The sequence below is a fragment of the Amblyraja radiata genome, chromosome 9 (assembly GCF_010909765.2).
Source record: "Amblyraja radiata isolate CabotCenter1 chromosome 9, sAmbRad1.1.pri, whole genome shotgun sequence".
Lineage (NCBI taxonomy): Eukaryota > Metazoa > Chordata > Chondrichthyes > Rajiformes > Rajidae > Amblyraja > Amblyraja radiata.
The window spans coordinates 68343755-68356451 of NC_045964.1; the positions used below are offsets into that span (position 1 = coordinate 68343755).

Below are 12697 nucleotides of genomic sequence, written 5' to 3' on the forward strand. Positions count from 1 at the left end.
TTCATGTTTACCATCAATCACCCATTCACACTTTTAGTTTAGTTAGTTTAATTTAGTGCTACGTGTACCAAGGTACAGTGAAAATCTTTTGTTGCGTCCTAACCAGTCAGTGGAAAGACAATACATGATTACAATCGAGCCATTCAGTGTACAGATACATGATACGGAAATAATGTCTAGTGCAAGTTAAAGGCAATAAAGTCCGATCAAAGATAGTCTGAAAGTCACCAATGAAGTAGACAATTGTTCAGTACAATTCTCTAGTTGTGGAAGGATGGTTTAGTTGCCTGATAAGAAACAGATCCTGAATCTGGAGGTGTGTGATTTCACACATGTATGCCTTTTGCCCGATGGGAGAAGAGGGAAGGGCCAGGGTCCGACTCGTCCTTGATTATGCTGCTGGCCTTGCCGAGGCAGAGCGAGGTATAAATTGAGTTCATGGAAGGAAGGTTTGTTTGTGTAATGGTCTAGGCTGTGTCCACAATTCGCTGCAATTTCTTGCAGTTTTGGATGGAGCTGTTCCCAAACCAAGCAGTGATGCTTCCCACAGTTCATCTGTAGAAGTTGGTGAGAACGTTAGGGGAATCTTAGAATCCTTGTAACCTACAAACCCACACATCATTGGGATGTGGGAGGAAACAGACGCAGTCAGAGGGAGAATGCGCAAACTCCGCAGTCAGCACCCACGGTCAGGATCGAACACAGGTCTCTGGCACTGCGAGTCAGCAATTCTAACAGCTATGGCACCATGCTGCCCAACAGTGGACTTCCATTTTGCCCGCCCATCCCTGCACTTTCTCTGCAGCACATAATTTTTTCCTAACTTTTCCCAGCTCTGAAGAAGAGTCAAAGGGCAGGTGAAAAAGCACAAAAACATGCTCTTCGGCTCAATTCCTCTGTGCTGACCATGCCCATCTGCATGAATCCCATTAGTCTGTACATCTCTACTCCTTTTCTCTCCAAGTGCCTGCCCAAATGCCTTTTAAATATTGTCATTTACTTTGTTTCTCTTTAGGCAGAAGCTGCCTAATTTATTGAGAGTTTCCATTAACCTGTTTTTATTTCATAGAAACATAGAAAATAGGTGCAGGAGGAGGCCATTCGGCCCTTCGAGCAAGCACCACCATTCATTGTGATCATGGCTGATCGACCCCTATCAATAACCCGTGCCTGCCTTCTCCCCATATCCCTTGACCACTAGCCCCTAGAGCTCTATCTAACTCTCTCTTAAATCCATCCAGTAACTTGGCCTCCACTGCCCTCTGTGGCAGGGAATTCCATAAATTCACAACTCTCTGGGTGAAAAAGTTTTTTCTCACCTCAGTCTTAAATGACCGCCCCTTTATTCTAAGACTGTGGCCCCTGGTTCTGGACTTGCCCCACATTTATTTATTTATTTATTTTATTGTTTATTTCGAACAGAATAAAAGAATAAAAAGCAAATGTGAAACAGCATACAAAAAACAAAACAAAAATATTTATAAAGTGTCATAAACAATATCTATAAATAAATGAATCATGTGTCCGAAAAGGAGCAGGAAGAAGCCAAAGCTTATTAATTCCCACCCCTTATTCAACTGCTTGTAATTATCTTATACAAATTTAGCAGCTATATGTACACCGTATGTACACCAGCCACTATATGTACACCAAATTATTTACATTTGAACACTAATCAAATATTTACAAAGCCATACAAAAAAGAAGAAAAAAAAAGAAAAAACCCGCATATACTATACAGTATCATAGTCATATTTACAACCCATCACTCTATAATCACCCTTCCCAATACAATCAGTATAACAAATATCACAATCACCTATCCTCATCCCAATATACATTGGGAACATTTTTCCTGCAAATAGCTTGTCCAGTCCTTTTATAATTTTATGTTTCAATAAGAACCCCCTCATCCTTCTAAACTCCAGTGAATACAAGCCTAGTCTTTTCAATCTTTCCTCATATGACAGTCCCGCCATCCCATGGATCAATCTCGTGAACATACGCTGCACTGCCTCAATCACAAGGATGTCCTTCCTCAAATTAGGAGACCAAAACTGCACACAATACTCCAGATGTGGTCTCACCAGATCCCTATACAACTGCAGAAGAACCTCTTCACTCCTATCCTGAAATCCTCTTGTTATGAAGGCCAACATTCCAGTAGCTTTCTTCACTGCCTGCTGTACCTGCACGCCAACTTTCAGTGACCGGTGTGCAAGGACGCTCGGGTCTCGCTGCACCTCCCCCTTACCTAACCTAACCGCATTTAGATAATAATCTGCCCCCTTGTTTTTGCCGCCAAAGTGGATAACGTCACATTTATCTATATTATACTGCATCTGCCACGCATCTGCCCACTCACTCAAACTGTCCAGGTCACCCTGCAACCTCCTAACATCCTCTTCACAGCTCACACTGCCACCCAGCATTGTGTCATCCGTAAACTTGCTAGTGTTGCTCCTAATTCCCTCTTCCCTCTTCGTAAACATTTGTGGCCCCAACACCGAGCCTTGCGGCACTCTACTCGCCACTGCCTGCCATTCTGAAAAGGACCCGTTCACTCCTACTCTTTGCTTCCGGTCCTCCAACCAATTTTCTATCCATGTCAACACCCTACCCCCAATACCATGTGCTCTCATTTTAGTCATCAGTCTCCCGTGCGGGCCTTATCAAAGGCTTTCTGAAAGTCTAGATACACTACATCCACTGGCACCTCTTTATCCATTTTACTCGTCACATCCTCAAAAAATTCCAGAAGATCAGTCAAGCATGATTTCCTTTTCATAAATCTATGTTGACTTGGACTAATCCTATTACTGCTATCCAAATGCCCCATTATTACCTCTTTAATAATTGACTCCAGCATCTTTCCCACCACCGAAGTCAGGCTAACATGTCTGTAATTCCCCGTTTTCTCTCCCGCTCCTTTCTTGAAAAGTGGCATAACATTAGCTATCCTCCAATCTACAGGAACTGATCCTGAATCTATTGAACATTGGAAAATGATCACCAATGCGTCCACTATTTCTAGAGCCACCTCTCTGAGGACCCTGGGATGCAGACCATCAGGCCCAGAGGATTTATCATCCTTCAGTCCCATTAGCCTACCCAATACTATTTCTCGCCTAATGAAAATTTATTTCAGTTCCTCTACCCCTAGATCCTCTGTCCTCCAGTACATCAGGGAGATTGTTTGTGTCTTTCTTAGTGAAGATAGATCCAAAGTACCTATTCAACTCTTCTGCCATTTCCTTGTCGCCCATAATAATTTCACCCGTGTCTGCCTTGAAGTGACCCACATTTGGCTTTGCTACTCTTTTCCCCCATAACATTTCAAAAGAAGCTTTTACTGTCCTTTATATTCCTGACCAGCTTCCCGCACTTCATCTTTTCAGTCCACATTGCCCGTTTTGTTTCCTTCTGTTGTCCTATGAAAGTTTCACAATCCTCTGGCTTCCGGCTACTCTTTGCTGTGTAGCTACTCATTTCAGATCAGTATCTGCAGTACATTCCTTATCTGGGTCAGTTTGCAACCTTTCCCTAACTGATCAACTTGTACCATCCCATATCTATACTTTCACTTCTTCCATGTTCCTTCCTTCTCCTTGCATCATGTTCTGATTTTATCAGTTTACCGTATTCCAAATTCAAACTCTGAAGGACGTGGACAGGTTGGGAGAGTGGGCAGAGAAGTGGCAGATAAAATATAGTGTAGCAAAGTGTGGAGTCATGCATTTTGGTAGTAAGAATAAAGGCGTAGACTATTTTCTAAACGGGGAGAGAATCCAGAAATCAGAGATGCAAAAGGACTCGGGACTGGTGCAGGATTCCCAAAAACATAATCTGCAAGTAGAATCAGTAGTGAAGAAAGCAAACACAATGCTAGCATTTATTTCAAGAGGGCTGGATTACAAAAACAGGGATGTAATGCTGAGGCTCTATAAGGCACTGGTCAGGCAGGATTCGGAGTATTGAGAGCAATTTTTGGTACCATATCTGAGTACGGGTATGCTGGCCCTGGAGAGGGTTCAGAGGAGGTTTACAGGAATGAGTCGGTTAACATATGATGAGCATTTGACAGCACTGGGCCTGTACTCACTGGAGTTTAGAAGAATGAGGGGGGGGGGGGGGGTCCTCATTGAAATGTGAAAGGCTTGGATAGAGTGGATATGGAGAGGATGTTTCTACTAGTGGGAGGATCTAGGACTAGAGGTCATAGCCTCAAAATTAAAGGACATTCCTTTATGAAAGAGATGAGAAGGAATTTATTTAGTCAGAGGGTGGCATTCTTTGCCACTGAAGGCTGTGGAGGTCAAATCAATGGATATTTTTAAAGCCGAGATAGATAGATTCTTGATTATTACATGTTTCAAGTGTTATGGGGAGAAAGCAGGAGAATGCAGTTGGGAGAGATAGATCAGTCCTGACTTGACCTGTTTTTACAAAATGTTAAATGGTCAGCTCGACATAGACTACAAGACCTACACCAAACCCAAACCAATTAGGAGCAGACGGGGGCAGTCGATCCAATTTGTGATCCCAGCTACAAAGACAGATGTATACAGCAATTCGTTCTTCCCCCGCACAATTAAAGCATGGAATAATCTCCACCCAACTATAGTTTATTTCAAGAGGGCTGGATTACAAAACAGGGATGTAATGCTGAGGCTCTATAAGACATCTGAATTTCCCTGAGGGGATCAATAAAGTATTTATTATTATTATTATTATTATTATTATTATTACCCAACCAGATGCAACTAAATTTAAAGTAGCTCTTTCTTCCCAATAACCCTTTCTGGCTTAAGCCCTCCCTTCACCACCTCCAGTTTAAATTCCATTTGGAATATTTTGGAGGACCAAGAAACCAAGTCCTGATTGAATGGCGTAGTAGACTTGATGGGCCGAATGGCCTAATTCTGCTCCTATTACTTATGACCTTATTCCCAGATATAAACTTCCCCAATATAAACCTTCATGTCCCCAATAAAAACCATATAACCATATAACAATTACAGCACGGAAACAGGCCATCTCGACCCTTCTAGTCCGTGCCGAACACGTATTCTCCTAGTCCCATATACCTGCGCTCAGACCATAACCCTCCATTCCGTTCCCGTCCATATAACTATCCAATTTATTTTTAAATGATAAAAACGAACCTGCCTCGACCACCTTCCCTGGAAGCTCATTCCACACAGCCACCACTCTCTGAGTAAAGAAGTTCCCCCTCATGTTACCCCTAAACTTCTGTCCCTTAATTCTCAAGTCATGTCCCCTTGTTTGAATCTTCCCTACTCTCAGTGGGAAAAGCTTATCCACGTCAACTCTGTCTATCCCTCTCATCATTTTAAAGACCTCTATCAAGTCCCCCCTTAACCTTCTGCGCTCCAAAGAATAAAGGCCTAACTTGTTCAACCTTTCTCTGTAACTTAGTTGCTGAAACCCAGGCAACATTCTAGTAAATCTCCTCTGTACTCTCTCTATTTTGTTGACATCCTTCCTATAATTAGGCGACCAAAATTGTACCCCATACTCCAGAATTGGCCTCACCAATGCCTTGTACAATTTTAACATTACATCCCGACTTCTATACTCATAAAAAGCCCCCATTCCTCCAATATAAATCCCCCCTTCCTCCCTAGAACTATGTATCCATCAAAATTATGCTCTTTCTCCCTAGCAATGTAATCGCCACTCTCCAAATAAGCCCTCGACCCCTCCTAGTTGTGTCTCTACACCCTCCACAACAACTATCCATAACACCTCACCCCCTCCTGCCAGACAGTACCCATTCTCCCCAGATCCTGCACCCACATCCTACTGCCAGTCCATGCCCCCTCAACACCCATCCCCTGCACAGCCCTGGCATCCAATCAACTCAACTCACCTGGCCTTATCTTAACTGTTCAGCTCAACACCCCACTCCCATCCCCACAACCCAACACCAGTCTTCCGCGCCCCACCCCCTCACAACTCAGTTCTCCCGCGCCCCACCCCACCCACCACCTCCCCTCACCACACCCACTCCACCCACCTCACCCCACCCCTCACCCCTTCCACTCCACCCACCTCACCCCACCCCTCGCCCCCCACCCACCTCACCACCTCCACCCCACCTCACACCACCCCTCGCCCCCCACCACCTCCACCCCACCTCACACCACCCCTCGCCCCCCACCCACCTCACCACCTCCACCCCACCCCTCGCCCCCTCCACCCCACCACCTCCACCCCACCCCTCGCCCCCTCCACCCCACCCACCTCACCACACCCCTTGCCCCCTCCCAACCTCACACCACCCCCTCGCCTCCTCCACCCACCCACCTCGCCCCCTCCACCCCACCCCTCGCCCCCTCCACCCCACCACCTCCACCCCACCCCTCACCACCTCCCCCCCACCCCTCGCCCCCTCCACCTCACCACCCCTTGCCCCCTCCAACCTCACACCACCCCTCGCCTCCTCCACCCCACCCACCTCGCCCCCTCCACCCCACCCCTCACCCCTTCCACTCCACCCACCCCTCGCCCCAATTCAGTCCAGCCCCTCCCACCGCCCTGGGGAACCCGTCTGACAACCGCTGCCCGCTCACCGAGCGCCGGCGACGAAGTTGTTTACTGCGTGCGGCGTTCGAGGCACAGAGACACCTCCCTCCCTGCCTGCCTGCCGGCCGCAGCTCGTTCCCTGCCCCGCCTGTGGGCCGCAACTGCCCGCTGCTCAGTTCCCATTCCCCGCCTGTGGGCCGCAACTGCCCGTTGCCCGTTGCCCGTTGCCCGGTCCCCGCCTGTGGGCGCCCGTTGCCCGCTCCCCGCCGCTCGGTTCCCGGTCCCCGCCTGTGGGCCGCCACTGCCCGTTACCCGCTGCTCGGTTCCCGGTCCCCGCCTGTGGGCCGCCACTGCCCGCTCGGTGCCCGGTCCCCGCCTGTGGGCCGCCACTGCCCGCTCGGTGCCCGGTCCCCGCCTGTGGGCCGCCACTGCCCGTTACCCGCCGCTCGGTTCCCGCTCTCACCTCCACTCCACTCGGTCCAAACTTGGCGCGCGCACTCACTCTGACCCTCCCCCACCCACCAACCACCGTCCGCGCTCCTCATTCGCCGCTGTAACAGCGCCTGCTATTGGCCCCAAACAGACCCCGACCATCACTTTCTCAATACGTAACCAAGGGGCGGGGCCAACTCCGCAGCTGTCCATCTCCCCCACGCCGAGGACCACATAGGACCGAGATGAGGAAAACATTTTTCACACAGAGAGTGGTGAATCTCTGGAACTCTCTGCCACAGAAGGTAGTTGAGGCCAGTTCATTGGCTATATTTAAGAGGGAGTTAGATGTGGCCCTTGTGGCTAAAGGGATCAGGGGTATGGAGAGAAGGCAGGTACAGGATACTGAGTTGGATGATCAGCCATGATCATATCGAATGGCGGTGCAGGCTCGAAGGGCCGAATGGCCTACTCCTGCACCTATTTTCTATGTTTCGATAATACGGGGAGAAGGCAGGCACAGGTTATTGATTGGGGATGATCAGCCATGATCGCAATAAATGGCAGTGCAGGCTCGAAGGGCCGAATGGCCTCCTCCTGCACCTATTTTCTGTCACCCATTCCTTCTCTCCAAAAGATGCTCCCTGTCCCACTGAGTTACTCCAGCATTTTGTGCCTTAACTTCTGCAAACACTGTGGACAGGCACAAAGTGCTGGAGTAACTCAGTCATTTCTACCTGTTACTATTTTCAACCGTGTCCTGGCCTATTCACTGTGCACGTTACACACTCTGGATTTAATGTAGTAAAGCAAAGAAAGCAAATTAATATTTAAGGTATAGGAAGGAACTGCAGATCATTGGGACACAGCTGTGTTCAAAAGGGAACTGCAGATGCTGGAATATCGAAGGTACACAAAATTGCTGGAGGAACTCAGCGGGTGCAGCAGCATCTATGGAGCGAAGGAAATAAGCGACGTTTCGGGCCGAAACCCTTCTTCAGACTGAAGAAGGGTTTCGGCCCGAAACGTCGCCTATTTCCTTCGCTCCATAGATGCTGCTGCACCCGCTGAGTTCCTCCAGCAATTTTGTGTACCTTGGGACACAGCTACCAGCCTTGGAGGGCATCTACCACACACGGTGCCTCAGGAAGGCCATCAGCATCCATAAAGACTCCTCACACCCTTGTAATGGACTGTTCGAACTACTTCCCTCCGGCAGACGTTACAAGGCTTTCTACGCCCGAACCTCCACTCAGGAACAGCTACATTCCCAGAGCTATAGCGGCTCTGAACCGGCCCTGTTGAGTGCCCCCCACCCCCCATGGACTGTCTCCCTCGGATGGTAACGTCGCGCAGACACATCTGCACTTTAGTCTGTTTGAACTGTTTTACTGGTGTAATGTTATTTTTACAAACCATGTTTCTCGGGGTATCTAAATCTAAATGTTATTAGTTTCCGGTAGGCGGCGCGACTCTCGTCTGCAGCGGCCTCTGCAGTCCGTCTGCGTTTTTATTATTTTATGTCTATGTTTTAATGTAGTTTTTGTTACTTTTTGTTGGGGTATGTGTGTGGGGGGGGTGGGGGTGGTGTGGGGGGGTTGGGGGTAACTTTTAAATCTCTCCCTGCACGGGAGACCCGACCTTTTCTTTGTCGGGTCTCCGTTGTCGTTGGGGCTGCAACGAGGAGCGGCCTCCAACAGGAAAACCGGGGGCTCTGGTGCTGACTACTCACCTCACCGTCGCGGAGCTGGCCGAGTCCAGAGCGGGTGGAGCTGTGGTGGACGCTGCTGCGACCCGACCCCCGGAGATTCGGTGGCTGCAACTGCGGGTTTGGCGGACGGCACTGGGAGCCTGCCGGTCCCTGGAGGGAGACCGCTTTTCGGGGCTTCCGCAGCGGCGACTTCTCCTGCCCGAGTTGCGGGGTTGAAGAGCACCTGGAGCGGGGCCTTACATCACCGCCCCGCGCGGCTTGGAATGGCCGCGGGAGTTTGCGAGCGCACGCCGGGGGCTCTAACACCAAGACCCGGTGTGCGACCTTGCATCACCCGGCGTGGTTTTAATGGCCACAGGACAATTCGCCATCGCCCGCCGGGGGCTTTGACTTTGACTCTGACATGGGGGGGGAGAGTGCAGTGGAGAGAAAAGTTTTTTTGGCCTTCCATCACAGCAATGTGATGGATGTTTATGTAAAATATGTTGTGTCTTGGGTCTATTTGTTTGTAATGTATGGCTGCAGAAACGGCATTTCGTTTGGACCTCAAGGGGTCCAAATGACAATAAATTGAATTGAATTGAATTGAATTTAAGTTATGACATCGGATGGAAGCTGCATACCCAAATCTCGTTGCACTTATGTGCAATGACAATAAAATATATTATTATTATTATTATTATTATTATTATTATTATTATTATTATTATTATTATTATTATTATTATTATTATGCTGCTTTAAACCAAAGATAGACACAAAATGCTGGAGTAACTCAGTGGGACAGGCAGCATCTCTGGAGAGAATTCTACATCGATGTCTCATTCTCACACATTACACTTTATATCTGTATCTCCCTCTCCCCTGACTCTCAGTCTGAAGAAGGGTCTTGACCCAAAACGTCATCTATTCCTTCGCTCCAGAGATGCTGCCTGTCCCGCTGAGTTACTCCAGCATTTTGTGTCTATCTAATATTTAAGGTAGATACACACAAAATGCTGCAGTAACTCAGTGGATCAAGCAGCATCTCTGCAGAACAGGAATAGGTGACGTTTTGGGTTGAGATCCTCCTTCAGAGCTTCTGAAGTTGCTTCCTACACATTTTGTCTACAAACACTGAACTCTGCTTTTTTTGTCATTCCTACCAGTTGTTGACCACACTTTTCCAGTGCCATGTCGTAGCCTATTCACTGCACGCAACATGCTCTGGATCTAATGCAAAATAAAGAAAGCAAATTCATATTTAATGTAGATAGACAGAAAATGCCAGAGTACCTCAGCGGGACAGACAGTATCTCTGGAAAGAAGGAATGGGTGATGTTTCGGGTCGAGACCCTTTTTCAGACTGAGAGTCAGGGGAGAGGGAGACCAGAAATTTGGAAGGGTAAGGTGTGAATGAGACAGATCAGCGCAGGCGATGATCAAGGAAATGTAGAATTGTCCATTGTTGACTGAGGGTATATACAGTATATTCGCCAGGCTATATATATATACAGCTTTAAGTACAGCTCAGAGAAATGTCACAAGGTATTTTTACTGAAATTATACTGTTACTTACAGAGATAGTGAAGTTCGCGACTACAAGCATAATCAGACAGGTTATAATGTTCGACCAAAGTGATGAAGCAACTCAGCGGACCAAGCGGTCATGTTGCAGTTGTATAAGACGTTTGTGAGAACGCATTTAGAATTTTGTGTCCAGTTCTGGGCACCATGTTATAGGAAAGATATTGTCAAGCTTGAAAGAGTTCAGAAAAGATTTCCGAGGATGTTGCCAGGACTAGAGGGTGTGAGCTACAGGGAGAGGTTGAGTAGGCCGGGTCTCTATTCCATGGAGCGCAGGAGGATGAGGGGTGATCTTATAGAGGTGTACAAAATCATGAGAGGGATAGATCAGGTAGATGCATAGAGTCTCTTGAGGACCAGAGGACATAGATTCAAGGTGAAGGGGAAAAGATTGAATAGGAATCTGAGGGGTAACGTTCTCACACAAAATGGTGGGTGCATGGAACAAGCTGCCAGAGGAGGTAGTTGAGGCTGGGGCTATCCCATTGTTTAAGAAACAGTAAGACAGGTACATGGATAAGACATGTTTGGAAGGATATGGACCAAGCGCAGGCAAGTGGGACTAGTGTAGCTGGGACATTGTTGGCCGGTGTGGGCAAGTTGGGCCAAAGGGCCTGTTTCCACACTGTATCACTCAATAACTCTATGACTCTAAACAGCATCTCTGGAGAAAATAAACTGGTGATGTTTGAGTCAGAACTTCCCACCCGAAATGTCACCTGTTCCTTGCATCCCGAGATGCTGCCTGACCCGCTGAGTTGCTCCAGCACTTTGTGTCTACCATTGGTGTAAACCAGCATCTACAGCTCCATCCTACACAGGTTAGGAGGGTCATTGTTAAGAGAGTGAATAGCGATGAGGAGCGATTTGAGGATGGAAATACAGATGGTTTGGATTAAATAAGAACAAAAAGTGCTGGAAACACCGTCAGAATACATTTATTTTGGAAATATTACCATTTTAGGCCAAAGTTCCTTCATCAGAATTGAGTTTAAAGTTACAGAGAATATGGCAGGGGATGGATAGGACAGAAGGTAAGTCTCTGCTGGATTAAATTTGGGGATGCAGTATGTGTAGCCTGTTCCTTGGTAGGTGATCCATTTGTAATATTGGCTCTGCTTTTACTCTCCACTAACATGGCCTGACCTGCTTGGCATTCCTTAGCAGTATCCGATCAGTGAGAGTGAAATCAAGAGTCAAGAGTGTTTTATTGTCATATGCCCCAGATACAACAATGAAATTCTTACTATGTAAATAGACACAAAATGAGGGAGTAACTTAGCGGGTCAGGCAGCATCTCTGCAGAATAGGAATAGGTGATGTTTTGGGTCGAGACCCTTCTTCAGAGCATCTGCAGTCCTTTCCTGGACATTTTGTCTGCAAACACTGTACTCTGCTTTTCTGTCATTCCGATAGGGGGAGAAGGCAGGAACGGGGTACTGATTGTGGATGATCAGCCATGATCACATTGAATGGCGGTGCTGACTCGAAGGGCCGAACGGCCTACTCCTGCACCTATTGTCTATTATCTATTGTCTATTGACCAGATGTTGACCACTTTTTCTACAGTATTCCAGTGCCATGTGCTAGCCTGTGCACTGTGCATGTTACACGCTCTGGATCTAATACAAAGTAAAGATTTAGGTATGCAGGGATGATGGAGACATTGATATGTTTTATTGGCCGTGGCATTAATGTGGTTGGCCCTGGATTAACTGTTGGTGATATGAACACCTGGAACCTTGAAGCACTTGTGTGTTTCCAGCATTTTAATTTGGTATTTCAGACGGCCTACTGCAAGTTTTTTAAAACATTTTCATGGAGATATCAAATCTGGTGATTATTTACACCAGAATTAGCAGAGAACAGAGATCTTGGAAATTGTCCATGTAATGCAGTTACAAAATTGGAAGAGGTCAGAGTGGGGAGGAGGTTACAATGTAACAATGGCAGAATCAGATTCTAATATCCCTAGTTAATGAAAATTATAAACTGTGGATGCTGGGTTTTGAAATAACATTATAAAATGCTGGAAATGTTCCACAGGCCAGGCAGCATTGACCTGCTGAGTGCTTCTGGCATGTTTAAAACAAATAATTCCAATACCCATTTAAATTGTTTTTAATAACACTAAACAGCAGGATAATATTGAAAAATGTGATAATGCAGCAAATTGAAAATTAAAATCATCTTGTTTATCAGGTTCCTCTGTGTATCACCTACATACCGTGAAGTCTCACATGAGATATTATAATGCCCATGAATATTCGAAGCAAGATGTTTTGCTTAAGCAGTTAACGCTGAGTTTCTGTCCTGGGCCTCCGCCATTGTCAGTGAGGCCAAATACAAATTGGAGGAACAGCACCTCAGAATTTGCTTGGGCAGCTTCCAACCCAGCAATATGAATATTGATTTCTCTATCTTCAAGTAACTCTTGCA

General features: G+C 47.0%; 1 protein-coding gene across 3 annotated transcripts in view; it reads right to left on the reverse strand.

Moving 5' to 3' along the window:
- Nucleotides 1-12697, reverse strand: part of vrk1 (VRK serine/threonine kinase 1) — an 89962-nt gene that overhangs the window by 74808 nt on the left and 2457 nt on the right. Inside the window, exon 1 of one of the 3 annotated variants that reach the window (XM_033027691.1) lies at nucleotides 7013-7122. The exons of 1 other annotated variant lie outside the window; for it this stretch is intronic. The gene's annotated coding sequence lies outside the window, so the exon portion shown is untranslated. Of the gene's footprint in view, nucleotides 1-6596; nucleotides 6618-7012; nucleotides 7123-12697 lie in introns of those variants that run through there. One more of the 3 variants, XM_033027694.1, reaches the window with a different exon arrangement.